General features: G+C 47.0%; 1 long non-coding RNA gene across 1 annotated transcript; it reads left to right on the top strand.

Annotated features, from left to right (window-relative positions):
- The first annotated feature begins 13,055 nt into the window (after positions 1–13,055).
- On the top strand, positions 13,056–23,154 carry LOC109493210. The gene is made up of 3 exons (XR_002147314.3): positions 13,056–13,369; positions 16,517–16,654; positions 22,846–23,154. It is a non-coding gene; the product is annotated as an uncharacterized LOC109493210 (long non-coding RNA).
- Positions 23,155–24,656: the final 1,502 nt, after the last annotated feature.

The raw sequence follows: 24,656 nt of genomic DNA, 5'->3' as shown, positions 1-24,656 counted from the left end.
TGTTCAATGCTGATAGGCGCAGGGTGGAGGCAGACGAGGCCAGAGAGAAAGCCCCTCAAAGCTTTGGACGCCACAGATGGTGATGCTCCTTTCTGGGACCCTAAAGTCTTGCATGGGGACCAAGTCCAAACTGTGGCAGTGGGGAAGGGGAAGGGAGGGTCAAGATTGAGACAGAGAGACTTTTACATTATTCTGGATGGCAAGACTCAGATTCAAGCCGGGAGGTGACACTACGCTCAAGAGAATAGCCAAGAGAGAAATTTCTGATATCGGGGGAGGAGAGGCTAGCGTTCCAGCTTCCAGCCGCGGCAAGAAACTTGACTTACACAATAAAACACTAGACAAGTACATTATACACAAATGTCCCCTTCCCTCACAGCTTGGGTATGAAACCAATGCCTACAATTTGAAGAAATTGGAATTTCTCTTTCCCTGGGAATCTTTGGAGGGATGACCATCCTCCCACGTTGCTCCTTTGACTTTCCAGGTGAGGGTACTATGAGCTCATCCAAAGGGAAGCAGGAAGAAGTCGCCAAGAAAGTTGTAGCCTGTAGTTGTTGCCCTAGTGGTTCCAGATCTAAGGCTGAAAAGAAAATCCAAATAACTTAACCTCTTACCATACAAAATCGAATAATAACTGCCGTGTAGTGAGCTATTGGTCTACGCCAAGTATTGAGTTAAAAGGTTTAAATGCATTCAGTTATTTTATTCCCGCAGCAATCGTGTAAGGATTAGTAAAATCACAGCCATTTTGCAAATGAGGAACATGAGGGTTTGGCTGATCACCCAGTCACTCACCTAGTGAGCGGCAGAGACCCAGAGACGCAGGGATCTGTGGCCATAACGTCTATGCTCTAAACTACTGCGCCAAATTCAACATTTCTCAAATGGCAAGCCTTCATGCACACCACCTGTACTCTGATTTTCTTAATAAGATTATTTTTAACTAAGTGCATTTTAACTCACTCGGAATAATAACATTAAAAACATCCAGAAATCCATAAACATTAACACAGAGTACAACCGTTCAAATAAGTACCGTTTCTACCATACTGCGTATGGTACAAGAAGACAGCACGGAAGAGTAGTTACCGCGGGAATCGTTTGTATGAAGTTCAAGATCAGACCACCTAGTCTGTAGCGGTAGAAATCGGAGCAGTGGTCTGCCTTTGGGAAGCAGGGTGAATGAACAGGATAGAAGAGGGCAATGGCAATGATCTACATTTTGATTGGGATGTTAGTTACGTGGGCGTACACATGAGTCAAAACTCATCAAACTGTGTGCTTAACATCTGTGAATGTTATTGGAAATAATTATACTTCCATTCTTTAAAAAGAGGCCTCGGGGCACCCGGGTGGCTCAGTCGGTCGAGCGTCCGACTTCGGCTCAGGTCGCGACCTCACGACTCATGGATTCATGGGTTCCAGCCCCGCGTCGGGCTCCGTGCTGACAGCTCAGAGCCTGGAACCTTCTTCGGATTCCGTGTCTCCCTCTCTCTCTGCTTCTCCCCTGCTTGCACTCTGTCTCTGTCTCTCAAAAAATAAGTAAATGTTAAAAAGAAAAAATTGGCATTATCTTCAAATGAGGTTCAACACAGACTCCCATTGATGCGATGACCTTCATGTAACCTTGAACAGGTATGTCTTTTCTAAGCATTTGCTCTACATGAGGTCTGATTATTTTGTATATAGCATGATTGTTTCGCGTTACACTCTCATGTAAATATTTTCATTTTTTTAGGTGTAAACATTTAAAATACACCATACTTCCTGTTGAAAAGACATGTTTTGCTAGAACAAGTTCTAGACTACCACTCAGAAGCTGTGTAGCCTTAGATAAGCCGTAAACTTTCCTTTGTCTCAGTTCCATTGTTCATAAAATGTGTGGGTGACGATGAATACATCCCAGATTGGAATGGTGTCCAGATACAAAGGTAGGTGACGGTAGGAGTGCCTTCTAGATACGGAAAGAATATAGGAACATGGTTGATGTTATAACATACAAAGTGCCTTCCTTTCTTTTTTATTTAATTTTGAGAGAGAGGGAGAGGGAGAGAGAGTCTTTTTTTATTTTATCTTGAGAGAGAGAGAGAGAGAGAGAGCAAGCGAGCAGGGGAGGGGCAGAGAGAGAGGGGGGGAGGAGAATCCCAAGCAGGCTCCGAGCTGTCAGCACAGAGCCCGATGCGGGGCTCGATCCCACGAACTGTGAGATCACGACCTGAGCCGAAATCAAGAGCCAGATGCTGAACCGACTGAGCCACCCAGGCACCCCTCACAGTGCCTTCCTTTCTTAAGAGCAAACAATCTGATTAACTGAAACCTACGACCATTCATTCATTCATCCATTCAACTAATACTTGTTGACTGCGTACTCTATGTCGGGCACTATTCTAGGTGGAAAGTTCACTGCATCATCAGTGAGGGTAAACTGATTTTCAGGTGTGGAAAATGCTGAGCACAGAGTCTGTGCTCCATAGCGCGTGGTTATGATCATTACTAGTGATCATAACTAGTTTCGTTTGTTTCGTTTGTTTAGGAACGAAACAAAATATTAAAGACAATTCGTTCCATTTCATTTTCCCCACCCATGAATCTCTGATATTTTCCTTTTTCTTAAACCCTCAGTCTACATGTGGAATCAGAGCCATAGACCTTCTGAGGCTGAGTCACCGTTTTGAACATTTATTCAAATAGATGCTTCACAAATATTTATTAAGTCCCTACTATGTCGCAGACACTGTGCTAACTGCTGGGGATACAGCCATGCCAGGGCATAATTAATTACTTAGTTTTGTGGAACTAATGACTTCCTAAACGGAATCGTGTGGGGCACAATGGAAAACAAAAACATTACTGAGATACTCAAGTCACCCTGAACTGGGAAAGTTTGGGAACCTCTGGTCTAGAAAAAAGAGCCTATTCAAAGCCAGAGGCAAACCCATGAATTAATCCGGAGAGAATTTGGAGGGCAAACGTGACTTTGCACTTCTCTGGAGTGCAGGGGAGAAAAGAAACACAAAAACACAAAACAAAGCAGGGATGCTGGTCCATTAAAAAAAAAAAAAAGTCTGCTTGAGCTTTGTTGATGCAAAGCTCTTTATCTGAGGAGCTCAAAGAGCTTTATTACAGGTAAATATCCTTGTCTCCAGCTGCTAATAGAAGAGGCCAGGCCTAGGGAGATTAGGGGAGAATGCCTATTTAAGGTCACATAACAGTCAGTGACAAAGTGGAGACTCACAGAGTGGTCTGTAATGGGATTTGTCTGCTGTCTATTGTATCAGCCTAAGACGCTGGGCGTGTGAGGCTAGGCTGCAAAGCTGGAGCCTGCAGGAGACAGGGCATCTGAGAATCTCAGTGCTACTGTGTTAGGGACCTTTGGGGGTCACGGAGTATGGCCCCTTTTGTTTTCCAGAGCCCACACTGAGGCTCTGAGAGGGCCAGGGGCTGGCCCAACTCTGCAGAGCCTGTCTGTGGCAGTGCCCGAAGGAGAAGGCTCCTAGCTTCCCCCTAATTCTCTCTTGGAGTTTTCCTGGCTCAAGTGATTTGTCTAGGAAAACCGATTAAGGAAATTCAATTTCTCTAAAGCTGGCTCGATAGGACTTGAGTTGGATCAAAGCGGGTGTGGAAGGAATTAGAAAGGATTGGTGAATGGGGAAGACCACAGACTCGGGGGCAGAACCTTGGCACTGTTGAGGAATAGTGTGGGACCTCAAGCAAGTGACCCCCCAGCCTTGGCACCTCTGTGATCTGGAAGAAACACCAAGGGGACTGGGTTCCTTAATCCCTAAAACACTCTAGCCGTGGTGTAATCCACTTCTTGGCTGTAAGACTGCCCAGACCTCTGTTTTCCATTCCACAAAATGGGCATGCCCACAGCGTCCACCTTGTGGATCTGCAGTGAGTCATAAAGCCCCTCCATTTTTAGAGCGGCAATCTTGGAACTGCTCAGTGTTAGTGATTCTTATACTAGAAGTAACCACAGGAGAAGTTTCCTCCAGTAGTCCAGCTTGAAATATTTGTGATGGGTGGACCCATCTTCTATAGCCTGCCATTCTCATGTAATTTCTTCTAAATCCACACCAGTGTTCAAGCTTTGGATCCAACTAGAGTTGCCGATAAACTACAGAACACCCAGTGAACGCTGAATTTCAGATACACAAAAATTTGACTGGTTTAGTATAAGGATATCCCAAATATGACATGGGATATACTTGCACTAAAATTTGTGTCATTGTTGATCGGCAATTACGTTTACCTAGCATCTTGTACTTTTGTTTGCTAAATCTGGAAACCGGAGCACCAAGCCAGGTTTGTGTCTCAGATTTTAGTTTGGGGAAAGTGTCCTGTCTTTCATGCTCCATCTGATGAGTTTAAGGCAGGCGGGATTTAATTTGTGGCTTTGAATTTCTTCACATAGTAAGAATGGAAGCAATAGCTTCCCCTTGGAGCTCAGCTGCCCTGTGGCTCAGTTTCCCAAATCTTACTAGCACAGTGGATCGGAACAAAGGAAGGGGGGAGTTTGCAACACACATGATTATTTTGGTTTATAGGCATGATGTTTGAGCCTTGGTTCCAGACATTGCTGGCGAGAGAACCCAGATAAAGAGCATCAAAGATGTGATGCCAGAACTACCTGAAAATTGAAAGGGCATCAGAACTCATACTGATAAGAGAGATAAAGAGGAGATCTGCAGATGTTTAAATTCCGAGGGATAAATCTAAGTCGTTGGGTCTGGAAGGCATCCTGGGTGCTGAAACCCTTCTACCTCAGTGTATTGTTCTGTTAAATGGGGTATAGTATGACCTCAAGGCTTCATCCTTATCTACCCACATCTCTCATTAACCTTTAAAATACAGGTCTCATGGGGCGCCTGGGTGGCGCAGTCGGTTAAGCGTCCGACTTCAGCCAGGTCACGATCTCGCGGTCCGTGAGTTCGAGCCCCGCGTCGGGCTCTGGGCTGATGGCTCGGAGCCTGGAGCCTGTTTCCGATTCTGTGTCTCCCTCTCTCTCTGCCCCTCCCCCGTTCATGCTCTGTCTCTCTCTGTCCCAAAAATAAATAAAAACGTTGGGAAAAAAAATTAAAATACAGGTCTCTAGGCTGGGAGTGAAAATCACTGTCTTCTGGTTCCGCAACATAGGGGGCAAATGATCCCTTTTCGCTAGGATTATACCCAGGTTAGCCACCTGCAGAGAATTTTCTGGAAGTGCCCCAAAGTCACATGGTTTGTTGGCACATGTGGCTTATTGAACAAGGCACCACGACTTCCTGGGAAAGTCACTTGCTCCCCATCCAAGCCCAGAATCTGATTGTATTTACCCAACTCTCCCTACCGTCTGTCATTTTAGAGAAGATGAGACTGACATTCTGAGGGGGCTGCAATATACACCCAAGGCAGACAGTATTATACCCACAGATGGGAAAATAGAGAGGCAGAGAGGGTTAGTGGGAAAATCTCCTCTCTGAGCCTCAGTTTCCTCATCTGTAGAAGGGGCTAACTCGATCCCTTTTGCAAAGCTGTTCTTGGCCGTCGGATGAGATGCTACATAGATAGCCCTGGGTGCAGCGCCTAACGGATTTAATTAACAGTAACTAGTGTAGTACATGTAAGAGATCGATATAACTAAGTAGTCATATAACCCATAACTTTCCGAGATCTTTTTAGAAACTAACCCTTAAAGGGGGCGCCTGGGTGGCGCAGTCGGTTAAGCGTCCGACTTCAGCCAGGTCACCATCTCGCGGTCCGTGAGTTCGAGCCCCACGTCAGGCTCTGGGCTGATGGCTCGGAGCCTGGAGCCTGTTTCCCATTCTGTGTCTCCCTCTCTCTCTGCCCCTCCCCCGTTCATGCTCTGTCTCTCTCTGTCCCAAAAATAAAAAAAATAAAAAAAAAAAAAGTTGAAAAAAAACTAACCCTTAAAGAGTCTGTCCCATAAAATAAAATAAACTGAAACTGTCATGTACTATTTATTTGAACCAATGTACTATGCACCGGCTTGTAGGGTAGATGGGGATGTGTATACGTACATATGCATATATATGCAGTATTGTCATTTGTCCTCTTGGGTACATTGAATAAATTTCGTATCTTAAATCCACGTATGGTTAAACGCATTGGATCTGCTAAGCGTATTATGCAGGTTAAAATGAAAGGCACTGTGCTGATGAACTGTGGGTTCATTCCTTTGGCCCCTCTGACTCTTCCACCGTTACCGAGCCCAATTGGGCATCAAACAGTTACAGTTACTGATCCTTGGTGATTCTTGCCTCCCCCCGACTCCCCACGCTGTCCCTTCTACCGTTGCTTGTCCCAGCCTCCCCCTTCTTGGCGATCGGAACCTGTTTTCCCAGCTTGACCCCTGCGGGCTTTCTTATGCTCTCTGTCCGGTTTTGTCTTTATCTTCCCTCATGCACTCATGCCAAAGGTAAAAGGACTTCATCCGGGTTCAGGAAGCGGCTTGGCTTCAGCACCTGACACGTAGTAGGTGCTCTGCACACGTTTGCTGAACGAAGCAGTGCATGTAAAGAGCGTGACGAGACACCTGCTACGATCGCTGCCATCAGTCTCCCTCTTCAGGAAGACCCTTAAGGCCAAGACGGAGACTTATCCATCCCTGATTCTCCACCGTCTACACTCGTGCCTGTCGTTCAAAGGGCCATCAACCCACTAGGGAATGGATGGATGTTGGGTGCATTCTGGGGACCAGAATTTCTTCCTTCTATGGCTCGTCTTGGAGCCTTGTCTCGAGCTGCCTAGGTGTGCTGAGTTGGGGTCGGATAAATGTGCGATCTTAATGAGTATTTAAGTGCTTCTGCTCTCTCTTTTGTAATTTGAGGGGATTCCTTTTTATCTTCTTCTTCCAGGAAGTCAAGGGCGAGAAGCCTTGAATATGCGTTGGACTAGATGAATTCTGTGAAATATTAATTAGCACTATACAAATATCGGGGATTAGCAATCTACCAAGAAGCTAGCTCCCTTGGTTCCAGACTTCCTGGAATAGCAAAGAAGTCCCCCACCCGAAGCTTATGGATTTAGAAGACCCCCTTCTGACTCCAGAGTGAGCTAGAAACTTTTCCATATAACAGAATAATGATCTTGGGGCCACATGTTCATGGCATCTGTAGTTAAAGAACATTCTCTTTTAGCTCAGTCATACCCCCTAATAAGAATGACCACTGGCAAGACTGGGCTGCAATCAACCCATTTGTGGGATGAGAAAACTGAGGCCTGAGTATATAAAGTGCTTCGTTTTCTTTTTCTTATTTTTTAAAAGAATTGTTTAACGTTTATTCGTTTTTGAGAGACAGAGACAGACACAGTGTGAGTGGGAGAGGCACAGATAGAAGGAGAGACACAGAATCGGAAGCAGGCTCCAGGCTCTGAGCTGTCAGCACAGCGCCCGACACGGGGCTCCAACGCACCAACCGTGAGATCGCGACCCGAGCTGGAGTCAGACCCTTAACCGACTGAGCCACCCAGGTGCCCCCTAAAGTGCCTCTTTTTCTAAGAGTCTCCTTCCTGGATCAAGATCAGAAGAGACAGAAAATCGTATCGTAATAATGTTATGACCGATGGACCTATTGCCACCAATAAGACACTGGACACTCTTCTCTTCAGGCATGAACTCCTATCGTCCTCACAACAACTAAAGGAGGGTTGGACTAGAAGTTGCAGATGGAGGAACCAAGGGGCAGGGAGATGAGGCAATTTGACTAAGGTAGGATCGGTCACGGCAAGGATTCCAACTCAGGTGTGCCCAACCCTAGAACAGCATGTTTGAGCACTTCTGTGTTCTGAGTGATGGCGGCTGGGCTCGCAGGGGTCTTTAACTTGAATCCGTGGACCCCCAACAAGCCCAGGGATGGACTTCGGAGGCTCTGTGAGCCCTTTGAAATCACACTCACTAATTTCCCTGTTTGTGTGCCTTTTTTGTTTGTTTGTTTGTTTGTTTGTTTGTTTTGAGGGAGAGTCCTCAGTAGATTATCAAGGGGGTCTGTGACGTGCAGATTAGGAACCGCAAGCAGGACCAGAATTGGCACCCGGGGAGAAGAAGCATTTGCCAACATCAGAACCACCCAGATGGTCCACCCAATTCATACTCTGCCACCAGATAGAGTTCTTTTCATTTTCGAAATCCGGTCCCTGCCTCTTAGCAATTTCTTCTGGATGAAACTGAATTAAGTCAAGGAGCCATTGGAAGCTGTATTGAGCAAGGCCAGTGGGGCCCAGCATTCCTCAGGCCTGGAAGAGCTGGAAATGCCCAGCTTGCCCCAGGATCAAAGAGACGAGGCAACCCCTTCATCACCAGGTTTCCACATCAGCACTGTTGAGGGCAGGAAGATGTCAAGGGGGAAAGCTTTCTTTGAAGTGTCAAGATAAGAATCATCTCCACCTCCCTTCAGTGTGAAAGTCATTCCTCTAGGAGCCAGGGGAGGGTGTGAGGCATTCGGCTGTCTGTATGAAAGCTGGGAGGAACTTATCAACTGAGGCAGACACCTTCCTGACTCCAGACTGTGTCTGGACCCGGCCTACAATCTCCAGCGAACATCAGTCCTCACAAACATATGAAACGTGGAGCCGTGTTAACCACTTTTCCAATGCTATCCCACCTAGAGCTGTACCGGCATGGGCTTTACTGCTGGATCGTTGACTACAGACAGCCTAGCACTCGGGGGGACCAGTGAGAGCTTGCACCTTGGGCCGGGTGAGCTGGGGTAAGTTACTTAACCTCTCTGAACCTCGGGTTCAATGGGAGTTACAATAAGAGCCCCTCTCCCTAGGGTTAATTGGAGAACTAAATGAGACGGTCCAAAGTAACCATTTCCTTTTGCAGTAGCTGGTGCAGAGGCACATTGAAAAAATTTTAGTTGATATGTTTCCTTACTGTCTGGCTCAAGACAGCTGATCCAGGTGGGCTTCAGAGTCCAAATATCTGATTATACAAGACTTGCCCACAAATATTTTGCCCAATATTTTCAGTGCTTGGAGTTGAAGGATAAGACCTCATTTTATCTTACTCTTTCAATATGGCCGGCAGGATGCAGTAGGTCAGAGCAGACGTCCAGCATTTAAAGCCTGGCTTCACAATCTAACGACCGTGAACAATAGGAAGTTACTTGGCTTCCCTGTCACCTGGCTTCCTGATCTGTGAAATGGGGACATTTGATAGACGGTCATTATTTGGGTTGAATGAATTCTCATATTAGCAATTAGGACGGCGGTTGGTATCTCACAAGCGCTCCGTAAGCGTTGGTTTCAACGTGTGCCTCCCCCTTCCGCTGGCTCCCTTTGATAACCAAGAGCTGTTGGCTAAATGGAATTTATTGAAAACCTCAAGTGTCCCCCACATGGGGTTCTAGGCTTCCAAAGCATCTATTGGCCTTGCTCCTAGGATGCTTAAATTTTAACTGAAGAATTAATATATCCTCATCAAGTCGCTCATTCAAGGAATTTGAGGTCCAAATCCAGGCTAGGTGGTTAGTCCTTCTATTACATAGAGAGCTTTGCGCTCTGACTTTCATACGGGTTCCTTTCTCTGCCCCGAACGCCCTGGGACACCACCACTGCCCTTCCTTTACAGCCTGCTAACATTTTCAATTCCTTTAGGTGTCAGCTTAAATGTCACCTCTTCTCGGAAGCCATCCTTGACTCTGGATTAAGTTAGATCCCTCTATCTTGTGCCCCCCACACCCTACTTCTTCTACCCTGTTTTGAATGACAGAGTTAATCTCTGACTTCAACATTCTCCAGATCCATAAAGGGAAGCTCCACATTTGCCCTTCTTTTCCCATATCCCCAGTATCAAATGCAGTGCCAGGCACCCCCAAGTACGCCAAAAATATTTGCGGACGGATGAATAAAAGGGAATTTCTGTGTGTGGATTTCCCCTGTTGGAAGGTATTATATTCTCACAGCATCTCGATGGTAAATGGCACCTCCACCTTGCAAAGTGTAGCAACAGTGAGTGATGCCACGTTTAGAGCTTACAAAGCCCTAGTTGCCTTTCAGATGGAGAAACTGAGTCAGAAGAGGTATAGCCATTCATCCAACTGCACTTAACGGGCAGAGGGGGGACAAGAACTCTGAGAATCTTCCAAAAGACAAAAAAAAGTTGAATTCTCTCACTAAAGGCAACTACTCATTTAGCACGGAATAATTAGGACTCCCCTACTGGAGACAGAGGACACCGAGGTGGTGAATTGTGACAAAGTAGCTTTCTCATTAGAGGCAGGCCCTGGGCTATAGCAAGAAAAAACTTAAAACACGGGCTACAAAAAAATACGGGCTCAAATCCTGTGGATCCTAAGATAACCGCAATGTCTTCATTTTTAAGCGGGTGACATGATCATTTCTTTTAGGAATTTTGTATGTTATACGCACGAACGCATGCGTTGTAGAATAAAGAACTTGGCTGACCTCTCTCCCTGATTCCTGAGTGGTGGACTCTAAATCTTTGGAATTTCCTGAGTCAGAGGAATGTCTTTGTAATTCATGAGCCCCTTGGATCACACCTGAATTTATGCTAAGAGTTGAGGTGACTCAGGATGGGGACCGGTCAACCGGAAAGACCAACCGCGTGATTAGAGGGTTGCCTCACCTGGTATAAGAGGAGGGCAGCTGGAGACTGAGCTCGGACACGTGTCCAGTGATTCAATCATTCATGCCTATGTAATGAAACCCCAATAAAGACTCTGGACACCAAAGCTTGGTGGAAGTTTCTGTTTGGGGAACAAAGTGATATCCAATGAGGGTGATGCACCCCGCTTCCAAGGGGAGAGGGCATCAAAGTTCTGCCTTTGGAATCCTCCCCAGCTTCCCCCCCAGGTCTCTTTGTTCGGCTCCTCTTGATCTGTACCCTTTATAAGAAAAATGCCATCAGGCGTATAGCACTTTCTTAGCTACAGCACTCTGCCAATCATTCTTATGAATTATCAAATATGAGGAAGGCATGGGAACCATCCCTTATTTTTAGCCAGCTTGTCAGAAGTGTGGGTGGCCTGGGGATCCCCAAGCTTGTGGCTGGCAACTGAAGGGAGGACAGCCCTGTTGGGGAATGCACCTTCCACTCGTGGGGTCTGCACTAACTCAAGGTGGTTAGCATCAGAATTACATCAGCACAGCAGCAGATGGGGTGCCCATAAGAGACTGTGGCCACAGTGGTTTTGCCTTTGTGGCCTGTCTTCCCCCATTTCCCTCCTCTCGTGGTCTCAGAACCCCTCTTCTCTGCTGGCCACCCATTTCATGGGGTTTGGTCAGGGTTGACAATCTTCTCTCCCCATCACCACATTAGTGGGCACTTAACTGAGACCAAAGAATTCAAACTCTTCCTGGTCTTTTCTCCAAGAAAGAGGGTGGCTCTCAGCTGAAGAATGTGAACTGAGAGCCTCCACTGGCCACCAAGTAGGCTATATGGAGGGAGTCTGTCTCAGGGTCGGAGAGAAGGACAGCCTGACGAATCCAGGAGTCCTGGGTCAAGTGGTACTTTGGGGCAGTTTCCAGTTATATGAACCAATAAATTCACCTCTGCCATTTCTTTCTTTCTTTCTTTCTTTCTTTCTTTCTTTCTTTCTTTCTTTCCTTCTTTCTTTCTTTCTTTCTTTCTTTCTTTCTTTCTTTCTTTCTTTCTTTCTTTCTCTTTCCTGCTGAAAGTAATTGGACTTGGGTTTCTATCAGCTCCAAACAGGATTCCTGACTGTTACGGTATCTGACATCATGACTTCCATATAGTAAATATTCACCCATGGTAGGCGTATTTCTAAAATGTGAAAAATTGGCTAAAAATCCCCAAATTTCCCTTTTTTATTTATAGCCCACAACCACCCACACTGCTCCCCTCAGTGAATGACAGTGTAGATGACCAAAGATTCTTCTCTCTGTGTCTGTTGAGGAGTGGCATCGAATTCCTCCACGCTGGAATTTCCCCGCTGGCCCTACTGATTTGTCTGACTGGCAGAAAGTGGTGAAAGGGATATTCTGGGATGGCTTAGACTCCATCTTAGGAATCCTTGAGTTGCTGCCCAGCTTCTGTTCCTGCTGTGGAGGGAGTCTGATTGCCCTGAGACTTCTGTGCTGGGTGGGGATGGGGGGACACACAGAAGCTTTGAGATAACATGAAGAGACAGTAACGCCCAACCAGCCCCCAGATGGTCCAGCCCGCCAGTAGAGAGACCCCGGGCAAGGTGTGACACAAAGGCAAGTCATCCCCACCGAATCCCGCCCCGATAACAAGCTCCTAGGCAGACTCACGAGCCCCCGGGTTTTAGGGTGGTTGGCTATGCGCAACAGATAAGTGGGACAGACGGTAGTAACAGTTCACCTTTCCTCAGTGGCTCCCAGATGCCCAGGTGCTTAAGAGGCGCCATCTTGCTGATTCATCAAGAATCCCAAGAAGTATTCCTGGTATCAGAGAGATGACGTCACATGCACCAGGTCACACGGCTAGGAAGTGATAGAATCAGGACCTCAGCCTCTCGGATCCTTAGCCACCACGCTCTGTTGTCCCTTGATTATGCTGTGAAAAACAGCAGGTTAACCCCCTTCTGACATTTGGTCCAAACCACAGAGTTTCTGTCTTAAACAGACCCCCGGCAGGACCCAGCCTACTCCAAAGGGGAGAATTTATTCATAACCCTGTGGACAAAGTTAAGAGCAACTAACTAGGCACGCATGGTCCAGAACACTCTGGAAAATCAGGAAAATGCTACCTGCCCCTCTTTAGCCTGCAAGGTCGTCAGCACTTGGCAAGAACTGAAGCATCAGGGAGAGCTACAATAGGACATGTGGCTTTTCTTACAGCAAAGCAGCCACTTCAAGCCTGCCACTTGGAACAGAGGAGCCGGAGGAAGAAATACCCCAGCCTCTCTCCCCTCCCTCCTTCCCAGCTGGTGCCTCCCATTGGCTAAACCCACATAGAAACCCCAGGGTAAGGGAGCACACTGAGGCAGCCCGTGCTGGCCAGTTCCTTGGGCACAGAGCAGAAAGGAGGAGGGTACAGAGTGGACCCCCGGCAAACAGCACAGCCCCAGCTGGTCATGGTTTCCCTCTTTCCCACACTTGGTACAGGTGGAAATTAGACCTTCCCAAACGCTGATGAAAATACATGAGCTATATTGTCCTCTTGGGGGTTATGGAGTAACTAAACCCCACACTCAACTCCATCGGCTTCTGTCACCTTCCTAGAGCTCATTTCCAAAAGGAAATAACACCTGCCCCAAATCTCCACCTGCCACGGCCACCTCTCTGAACCCCCAGCTGCCAGGGGCTGACAGTAAGTCACAGAAGCATATTGATTTCTCAAGGGAAAGATGAGCAAAGTGAATACAGAACTCCTCCGTGCACAGGATGAAAAACCTTGTCCAGGAAGGAAAATGAGGTAAGCTGGAAAGGGGGCAGGGGAGGCTGGGATAAAGCCTTGCAGCCACAGGCTTTTCCGAGGCAAGGAAGAGATCTAAAGAATGTTCTCTATACTGAATACAGTCTACCGTCAATGAAAGAACTTCTGGGCTTTGCATTTGACTTCATTATATGCTTTTTGATTTCCTGGGTAGCAGACGGCTATTAATTAGTTTTTGTTCAGGTTAATCCAGCTTTTCATTCACGGACTTATTTTCTCCCACTAAGAGTTTAAATTTAAATGTCACCAACAACAAAAAAATTTTTTTAAACATGTCACTAACAACCTGGGTAATTTAGGGTCCAAACCCTCAACGGTCAGGGAATTATAACTAATGAATAATATGTTCAGCTAATTTAATTCTAGAAGCAGCTTATTAACATATCAAAAGACTTTAAAAAGTGCACCCTCTTTGACCCTAAAATTTCCTGTCTAGCACATGGCTTTTTTTGTTTTTGCCCTAAAGAAATGATTATGGATGTGCACCGATATGCAGTTCAAAAGGTGCTCGCTGAATTATTGCTTCGGTTAGCAAAGACTGGGAACGAATCTAAGATTTAATAACAAAAAACGATCATGGCACTGCTAATAATAACAGCCATAACAATGATCATGTTCAACATTGAGTGTTTCCCATGTGCCCGGACACTATTTTAGGCACTCTGCCTGTATTAGCTCATTTCATCCCCACAACAACCCTGTGAGGTTGGTAGCCTCAGGTGGCCCACTTTAGAGGTAAGAAAACTGAGGCACGAAGAGATTAGACAACTACCCAAAGTTGCACAGCTTGTGAGCACGGAGCCAGGGAAGTTCATGCTCAATGTGTGCCAGGCCCGGGGCGAGAGAAAACACGGGAGGCCTACAGGCCATTGGAAAAGTTACAAATCTAGCTAATCGACCGTCAAGTCTTGGGTTTTCTATCCTCAAGTCTGGACAAATAGGTGAGGCCACGTCTGAGTGTCGAATCCTTAGGCTCCTTGGAGTTCTGTGGCTGGCTGTGGTGGCACGGGATGGACACAGCCGGCCACCTGCTCCCTTTCTCCTCCCACCCCTGGCTCCAACCCAAGCTGTTGAGGGGCCACCTGCCCACGTGTGTGGACAGGCCGGCCAGCACATCCAAGCTTTACCCAAGACCCCTCCATCAGAGACAGAGACGGCGTGAGTGGGAGAGGGGCAGAGAGAGAGGGAGCGAGACAGAATCCCAGGCAGGCTCCGTGCTGCCAGCGCAGAGCCCAACATGGGGCTCAAACTCACAAAACTGCGAGATCGTGACCTGAGCAGAAACCAAGAATCGGATGCTTAACGGACTGAGCCACCCAGGCGCGCCCCAAGACCCCTCCGTCTTAAACAGGGGCCCCTGACACCCTTCAGATCTATGAGCACACACACTGGAAGCATAGTTGTTCCTCAGGAGGCCACGCCCAGATTAAAACAAGCACAGGCCCCAGACGATTCGGGGTTGCCAGGGCAAGAGATTCGGAGACCCCAGGTACAGGAGTGTGGTTTGGAAGGGGATGTGGGTTCTGCAAAAGCGCATCTCCTCACTGCATAGACTACTCAACCACCTCCAGGGAGGGCTGGCGTGGGGGAGGACCAGCACAGGATCCTCTCGAGTGTGGGGCCAGAGTATGCATTTCCTTTACACAAGTGGAACCATGATGTTAGAGCCAGCATTTGGGCCCCAGTAACCTACATCCAGAGCCTGTCCCCTTAACTAACGTGCCCCTCAAGATGAGATTCTCGAAATAAATTGTAGTACATCCATAAAGGTATATACTATTCCACCATTAAAAAAAGGATATATGGGGCACCTGGCTGGCTCAGTGGGTTGTGTCTGACCCTTGATTTCAGCTCAGAACAGGATCTCGCTGTTGGTGACGCTGAATCCCGCATCGGGTTCTGTGCTGGCCACAGAGCCTGCTTGGGATCCTCTCTCTCCCTCTCTCTCTGACCCCCCCCCCCCGTTCGTGCTCCGTCTCTCTTTGTCTCAAAAATAAATAAATGTTTAAAAAAAAATAAAAAACAAGAGAGTCTATTAGCACAATTTTCCAACCGTATCTGCTCGCTTTGTGTCTCTGTGTCACCTTTTGGCCATTCCTGCAATATTTCAGACGTTTTTCTCATCAATCACATTTGTTGTGGTGATCTGTGATCAGTGATTACAACTTACTGAAAGCTCAGACGATGGTTAGCATTTTTCACCAATAAAGTATTTTTTATTTTTTTATTTAAAAAAAATTTTTTTAACATTTATTTATTTTTGAGACAGAGAGAGACAGAGCATGAATGGGGGAGGGGCAGAGAGAGAGGGAGACACAGAATCGGAAGCAGGCTCCAGGCTCTGAGCCATCAGCCCAGAGCCCGACGCGGGACTCGAACTCACGGACAGTGAGATCGTGACCTGAGCTGAAGTCGGATGCTCAACCGACTGAGCCACCCAGGCGCCCCAATAAAGTATTTTTTAAATTAAGGTGTGTACATTGCTTTTTAGGTGTAACGCTATTGCACGCGTGACTGCCTACGGGGTGGCGTAAAGGCAACTTTTAAAAAAATGTCTTTTTCATGTTTATTTTTGAGAGACAGAGGCGGGAGGGGCAGAGGGGGGAGGGGCGGGGGGGCGGGAAGACACAGAATCCCAAGCGGGCTCCAGGCTCCGAGCGCGACACGGGGCTCCAACACACCAACCACGAGATCATGACTTAAGCTGAAGCCCTACGCTCAACCAACTAACGGAGCCACCCAGGCGCCCCTAAACCAAAAACCAAAAAATTCATTTGGCTCCTTTGATTGCAATACATTATTACAGATCACAATATCCCCGATGGGCAAGCAGTCCTTGCCCACCAGATTACAAGAGACCATACCGGACCCTGTAGGAAACACCAAGATAAAAGAGACAACACTGCCGAGAGGCGGAATTTAGTGCACCGTCCTCGGGGCAAACGCACTTCCCGTCCACACAGGGAAACTACATTTCCCAGCTTCCCTTGCAGCTAGGTTGGAGTCACATGACTGAGTTTTGGCCAATGGGCAGTGAGCAGAAGTCGTGGAAGCCATTCCCCCATCTGACCCCCTCCAAACGTGTTCCCTGTGACTCTCTGGTCCTCTCTTCTGTTTTGATCTCAGAGGCCACGTATTCCAGAGGGCAGGCCTACGAAATGGTGGAGCCCTGCCTGGACCTGCATCATCACTGAATGAACAGAATGACCAACACCCCGGTTTGCCTTGGGACGCTGGAGTTCCGGGTGTCAGGACTGTCAGCAAGTAATTTTTTTTTTAAGTTTTTATTTATTTATTTATTTTGAGAAAGAGAGAGAGAGAGAGAGAGAGAGAGAGAGAGAGAATGCACATGCACAAGTGGGGGGAGAGGCAGGGAGAGAGGGAGAGGATCTGTGCTCACATCTAGCCTGCCACGGGCCTGATCCCACCAACCCGGGATCGGGACCGTAACCAAAATCAGGAGTTACGAGGCTCCACTGACGGAGCCAACCAGGGGCCCCGGGGCAGAGCTGTTTACACCTCCAAATACAACAGTCCTGGGGGAAGTGCAAGGAGCTGGTCACTTACATGAGTCAAGAATAAAGTTGTATGCTGTTCACCCTCATAGCACAGATCTTTTTTTTTTTTTTTAAGTTTATTCATTTATTTTGAGAGAGACAGAGACAGCACGAGTGGGGGAGGGACAGAGAGCAAAGAGGGAGAGAATCCCAAGCAGGCTTCAAGCCGCCAGTGCAGAGCCTGAGGCAGGGCTCAAACCCGCGAAGCCCCGAGATCGTGACCTGAGCCAAAATGGAGGCGGACGCTTAACCGACCCAGCCACCCGGGTGCCCCATATCACAGATCTTTAGATTAGCCTGATACAGCAGTAAAGCCTAGTCCTTCCCAACTGCGCTAACAGGAAACACTCGGGACTTAAAGGCTGAGTGTTCCAGGCGAATGCTTAGTTCCAGTACCGTATGCACCCTTGTGCCCTGTGACGCTTCCCTCTAATTCCCTGGACAGTGGTTCTCCGATCCGTCCAAGAGAGACGACAACACAACCTATCCACCCCCCACCCCACCCCGTGGCATTGTGACAAGTAATATGTAGTTGTGTCAAACTCTTTGCATCTATAAATCACTGTGCAAAGTGCATTTGTATCATGATTATGGTGACTGTCTACTACGTGGCTTGGATTCAATGCTAGGGATGAATTGATGAACAAGACGGAGCTTCGGTCCCCCAAGATGGAAAAGTATGTAGATATAGATGAGGAATGGTAAGAGGGAGAGATGGACAAATTACTAGTTAATTACTAGTTAACTACCAGTTAAAACTACTAGTTAACGTAGGTAACTACCAGTTAAAACTACTAGTTAATGTAGGTAACTACTAGTTAAAACTACTAATTAAAGTAGATAACTAGTTAAAACTGCTAGTCAATGTAGGTGACTACTAGTTAATGTGGGTAGCTACTAGTTAATGTGGGTAACTACTAGTTAAGACTACTAGTTATTGTAGGTGACTACTAGTTAGAACTACTAGTTATTGTGGGTAACTACTAGTTAAAACTACTAGTTATTGTAGGTTTGGGTTTTTTTTAATTTTTTTAAAATGTTTATTTTTGACAGAGGAGGGAGAGAGAGAGAGAGAGAGAGAGAGATACAGAGCATGAAAGGGGGAGGGGCAGAGAGGGAGACACAGAAAACGAAGCAGGCTCCAGGCTCCGAGCTGTCAGCCCAGAGCCCCGCGCGGGGCTCGAACTCACAGAGGGTGAGATCGGGGCTCGAACTCACAGAGGGTGAGATCATGACCTGAGCCGAAGTCGGGCCCTCAACCGACTGAGCCACCCAGGCGCCCCAACGTAGGTTTGTTTCTTGGTGTCTCTCATGGTTTCGGCCACCTAACATCATCTGAAAATTTTACCTTTGTTTCGAGGATTCCCCACATGATAAGCCCCTTCTGAAGACAGAAGCTAGACTAATTTTCCAGCCTCCCTTGCAGCTAGAGATTTGGCCCACGTTCCACCAAACACTCCCAACATTAAAAAAAAAAAAAAAAAAAAAAAAAAAAAAAAAAAGCAGGCTTGCATAAAAGCCATCATTTTGTGAGGATGGAAGTGACAATGTCCCAATTTCCAGGCAAGGAGAGCTTTTGATATCTGGCTCCCAGTTTCCCCGGTAAGAACCGTAGGGTGGAGAACAGTACAGTGAGAACTGGAGCGTGAGCATGAGCTGTAGTATCAGTAGCGAGAGGATTTGCAGGTTTCGCTGGGGCATCGTAGTGTGGTCTGGATGTTATCCTTGGTTATCTATGCTACAGGTTTGACCCCTCCGGCCCTCCTGGAGATGCTGTGAGTCACGTAGTATCTTTTAACAAACGTATATTCCGCTGAGACCAGCTAGATTGGTCTCAATCGTTCACAAGCAACAACAGTAATTAGATAGAAAGATGCATAGATAGCTAGGTGGACAGGTCTTTTACCCCTCTGGCAGATAACAATGAACCCTAAACAAAATATTGGGAAGAAAAGCTACCTGAAGGCACTGAAGAGTGACTGACTGTGGAAAGAAAGGAACTGCCTTCGGTGACCGTCCTGTTCCCATTGCTTCTAGCCTGGGAGCAGTCACTGACCTGCACCAACTCAAGAAAAGGAAAACCCAGGGAGGAAGTGCCCTCCACTGTGTGTATCACCTCTGCCCAGATGGGTAGCGGACCCCGGAACACGCAGGGGAAGATCCCAAGCAGCCGGGCGAAGGCTTTTAGCTGCTGCCTCCCAAAGGTGGAGAGGCCGGCAGCCCGGTAGAACGGAACAGACTTCCGAGTTTGCACAAGATGGCATTGACGAGGTCCAGGAGGCCGTCCAAAATCCCTCAAGAGACGAATGAGCAGTTGGACCTAAAATAAGCCTTTCTCCCTTCACTTGTTTCCACAAACACCTGCTGGGCTCCTCGTAGGTGCCAATCATGCTGAATGCTGGGGATGCAGTTACGAACCCAGTTCTGCTCCCTCATGAACACATGTTCGTGGAGCCCCTCCTGCTCCCCCGCGGTGTCAGCTCCTTTACTGGACTGGAGTATAGCACCACACATGAGGGGAAGAATCTTCCCCTCAGGGAGCCCCTATGTTTGCAGGAAAGGCAGCTGGGACACGAATAGGTCCACCACTAATTCACGAATACCTATGGGGATGCGTGTTATGAAGAGGTTCAGGAGAAGGAACGAGCCAGCGCACAGGTCTGCCAGGAATCCCCGGGGAGCTGGAAGTGTTGTTGCATCGTGTTAGTGCTCGAACGGAGACAATTGTGCTGAACACATTTTGGCCCTCTTACTCCTTAGCAGTCCTCCAAAGGCCCTAGAGCTTTTACATTTGGGCCTTTCACACATTCCTTTGTATTAAGGGTTTTTTTTTCCCTTACAGAAGAAAAAGCACAGCATCAGGAAACACACACACACACACACACACACACACACACACCCTTTATTCTTCCAATGATTACATAACTCTGAGAAATCCTTCCAAGACTTGCCGTGAAACTCGACCAAACCTATAAACTTCTTGAAGCTTAGTTGGCAAAGAAGCCTATGCCAACAGAACATAAAACCCTTCGTGGCTGGGTGTTCCAGCAGTCTGAATTCATATAAAAACGTCTGGGCCCCTGAAGCCTGCTCAACAGAAGCTTCGAGCTTAGACCTCAGCTCTCCCGAACAATTACAACTTGGAAATTCTCACTGGAAAAGTGGGCTCATCGTGGGGAGGGGAGACGGGGAATTATGCTGACGGGGACCCGGGGAGAAGGGCCGGGAAAAGAGGTGTAAACTCTGGTCGTGAGGATTGCTTGGGGGAGAGAGGGATTATTTGAAGGAAATTGCACCGGAAAATGGAACCTCGTGTAGGCGGCTGATGGTAAAATCAGTTTTTTCGTGTGGGCAAAGCAGCTGGACCCAAGAGGCAGAAGGAGTGTGAAAACTCAAGAGTCTCTGAGTCAGAGACTGCCAGGCATCTTGGGTGGTAGGCCAGGGGCATGTGGTATAAACACCGGAGGGGAAAGAGAAAGGAAGTTTGGGGAAGGGAGAGAGAAGCCTAGCACGAAGGCACACCCAAGGACACGTTCCCCCTTTGTCGCCTGTCAGTGGGGCCCTGGGACTTCGGCTGCCCATAGCTGACCCTTCCTTTCAGCCTCACGACATTCTGAGGATTGTGGGAAGTCACCGTGGGAACAAAACAGGGGAATGTCCTTCCAGAAACCAAAAAATGATGACACATCGCCTACCCCTTCCTCCAACGCAAGTGGTGTCGATGGCACCATCCGATGGGGAGGGTGGTGGGCAGAAAGCTACCAATTTGCTTCGAGACCCTCTGGCTTTCACACGACCAGAACACAAAGCCGAAGTGAGGCTGTTGGTCAGAGATAAAACCAAAGAGAACTTACAAGATTAAAGAAGGTGAAGGCTAGAATTCCATATGGAGACCCAGAAGCCACCGGAGATTCACGAAGAGCCTCTGTGTAGTCTCAGACTCCCGAATCTACTGCCCCGTACCCAGACCTGCCTGCTGAAATGTGTGAACGTCATGGGTTAGCGTGGTCAGCCTGTGATCAAAACCCTGGAGCCTGGACCCTCGGCTCTTCCCTCTGGGGCCTCACCGGCTCCGTCAAACACTGAGGAGCACTGGTCCGGTAGAAGGCACTGGAAAAGTAGACCTTAGGCCTGCCCCACAGGGGCTTCTGTCTAGTTGGGAAGAAAAGCAATGAACGTAGGGAGAGGCTGGCAGGGGTGGATTATTTTTTTCCTTCCAACTTGAGACAAACCTCAGTACGTTTTTAGGCTGAGTGTAGAAGGGAGGGTAATAGGTTTCTCGTTTTGTTGTTTTTTAGGTAACTTTGCAATAAGTTGAATAGCCGACAACAGCAACAAATAGCTAACGTAAAAGCATAGGGCAGCATTTACAGTGCCCTACCATTTATATTTGAAAAGGAGGGATGAGCGCGTGTTTACCTATTTCCTTGTATGTGCGTAAAACATTTCTAGAAGGGTAGGTAAGAAACCAGCATTAACAGATTGGCTCAGAGGACAGGGGAACAGGAGGAGGGGAGGGTTGGACGCCAGGGTTGAGAGACTTTCCATTCTGTTCCCTTTTGCGCCTTGTGATTTTTCAACCACGTGAAGGCTTTCCCCACTCAAAAGAAAGTAGCTTTTAAAATTGTCAATAGTTGCCAAGGCCTACTGCGTGCCAGGCAGAGCACCCGAGACCTCAGTGTCCTTGTCTACGAAATGGGAATAACGATGGTAAAGAAGGAGGAGGAGGAAGAGGAGGAAGAAGGGAGGAAAATGATGATGGCGACGAAGACGACAAGGACGATGACGACGAGGAAGGAAAAGGGGGAGTGAAGGAGAGGCAAACAATATCGATGGACTGTTGTGGGGATTCAATGAGTCAATGTGTGTAAAGTGCTCAGCACAGGGTGTGACACAGGTCATGGCGACACCCGAGGCAATGGTCGGTAGGAGTAATATTCGTAGTATTGGTAACATTAGGAAGGAGAGACTCAGGGATGACTTCTGCCGTGGACGATGGGGGGAAAGCATGATGGGGACGAGGCATGTGAGCTGGCACTTAATAGATGGAAGGCTGGGTCAGATCCTCCAGGAGACAGCCAGCCGGCAGCACGGCCCAGGCAAAGGCTTGGAGCTTTGTTGGTGCCGCTGAATGTTTGGCTTTGGTCCACAGAGCGAAGCGGTTAATCAGGTGGGAGGGGACGCGAGGGAAGAGAGGGGGACTTGATCTGGAAATGCCAGATCATGGGGCACCTTGGAGGCGGTGCTGATGCTTTCTTGCCTCTCTGTCTCTCGCTCTTAACACCTGGTCATCTTGTCAAATCAAATCTGTCCCCACTTTGGCGGAGTGTGCCCGACACACGGAAACTCGCTCACTCTGCAGACAGCAGATAGGGTGCTTTTAAGGACAAGAATCCTGTTATACTTCTTCTTTTTGTCTTTAAGAATAACTTGTGAGATAAGGAAATATCATTGCTGCTTGTGCGGCTGTTGATCAAGCGTTCTATGTTCATCAAAGGTATCCCGATGGATGAGTGGTAGCTTGCGGTCCTCTGTGTTCCCTTTGTTTTGTTTGCTTGGGGTTTTTTTTTTTTTTTTTTTTTTTTTTTTTTTTTTTTGTCTTGGGGGAAGAGATACCTTTGACTAGGATCTGCCTTAAGACACTGGGTTATAAGAAAAATTGAATGTGGAACATATTATGTTGAGATAACATTTTATTATGGGTGTTTATTGCCCTGGCAGTAAATTAAGGAACCCTTAGCTGGCTTGCATGTACTTAAAGAATAGTTACCGAATGTTTCAGGGATTCAACGCAAAACATAAATTTCCTATTGCCCTCTCCAAGCCTTTAAATTGAGCTGACTGAGAGTATCTTGAGATCCTAAAGTATCCTTTCTGTAAATGTCTCTTGATCTATAGGATCCTGACATGGTGATGACGAAGAATGAAACAATAAGAAGTTGAATTACATTGTACAAGACGCGAATGTCACGGAGAATACCTGATTTCACATTTTCATCATCACAAAAGGCTGGTTTCCCCAGCGTCTGATCTTACGTGTGGTATATATTAACATTCTGAATGTCTTGAATTTAAGAGGTGAAAAAAATACTAATATTATCTACTTTCTTTTTTTAAAATTTTTTTTAATGTTTATTGATTTTTGAGAGAGACAGAGACAGGATGCGAGGGGGTTAGGGGCAGAGAGAGAGGGAGACGCAGAATCCGAAGCAGGCTCCAGGCTCCGAGCTGTCAGCACAGAGCCCGACGCGGGGCTCGAACTCATGAGCTGTGAGATCGTGACCTGAGCCGAAGTCGGACGCTCAACCGACTGAGCCCCCCAGGCGCCCAAATATTATCTACTTTCTTTATTCATGTTCCCTGTGAAGTTTTTTTTCCCCCAGATTGTTTTTCTTTTTAAGAAGGATCTTTCGGCTTGATGACAGCAGTAACGATGATGGTGAGAGAGATGATAATGACCATGAGAACGTTTGAAAACACACCCGTGAACACTCACAGGTCTTTCAAGCCTGGGTTCAAACCTTACATCTGCCGTTTACCAGCTGCCGACCTTGAGCAAGCAAGCTAATGTGGTCTGTTTTCTTGTCATAAATTAAAAATAACCCTGGGAATGCAAGCTGGTGCAGCCACTCTGGAAAACAGCATGGAGGTTCCTCAAAACACTAAAAATACAACTACCCTACGACCCAGCAAGTGCACTACTAGGCGTTTATACAAGGGATACAGGGGTGCTGTTTCGAAGGGACACATCCACCCCCATGTTTATAGCAGCACTATCAACAATAGCCAAAGTATGGAAAGAGCCCAAATGTCCATCAATGGATGAATGGATAAAGATGTGGTATCTATATACAATGGAGTATTACTCAGCAATCAAAAAGAATGAAATCTTGCCATTGGCAACTACGTGGATGGACCTGGAGGGTATTATGCTAAGTGAAATTAGAGAAAGACAAATATCACATGACTTCACTCACAGGAAGACTTTAAGAGACAAAACAGATGAACATAAGGGAAGGGAAACAAAAATAATATAAAAACAGGGAGGGGGACAAAACAGAAGAGACTCATAAATATGGAGAACAAACAGAGGGTTACTGCAGGGGTTGTGGGAGGAGGGATGGGCTAAATAGATGAGGGGCACTAAGGAACCTACTCCTGAAATCATTGTTGCACTATAGGCTAACTAATTTGGATGTAAATTCAAAAAAATAAATAAATAAAAGAAGTTAAAAATAAAAAATAAGAACGCTTCGTGCTTCTTAATGTTCTCGCAGGGGTGACAAAGAGGTGGGCTCTTTTGATCAACTCCTACTCCTGAGTGGAGACTTCCTGGAGAATTATCTTTTCACCAGGGAAGCACTCAGACATCAATTAGTGATGTCTGCCCTGGGCACAAGAGGGAGAAAGGGCCTTCCAAAGGCCCCAGCTCTCCTAAAGGCAGCTTAGAGAAAGGCAACTCTGAAAAAGTAAATGATTCACACATTATTAACCCAAAAGCAGAAACGATTTCCACATGGACTTCCCTAGAGTGGTTTCTCTTCAAATAACATACACTTTTATACTCATATACACATACATATAGACATATATATACACATATATATATGCATTTAAAGGCATATCTGTATCTATCATCTAGCTACCTATCCTGTCTATCTATCTTTCCATCAATCATCTATCCATTGAGAGAGAAAGAGGTTGCAAAG

The sequence above is a fragment of the Felis catus genome, chromosome D3 (genome assembly GCF_018350175.1).
Source record: "Felis catus isolate Fca126 chromosome D3, F.catus_Fca126_mat1.0, whole genome shotgun sequence".
Taxonomy (NCBI): Eukaryota; Metazoa; Chordata; class Mammalia; order Carnivora; family Felidae; genus Felis; species Felis catus.
The sequence above is the reverse complement of the archived record's forward strand: the minus strand, read 5'-3'. Positions and strand labels throughout refer to the sequence as shown.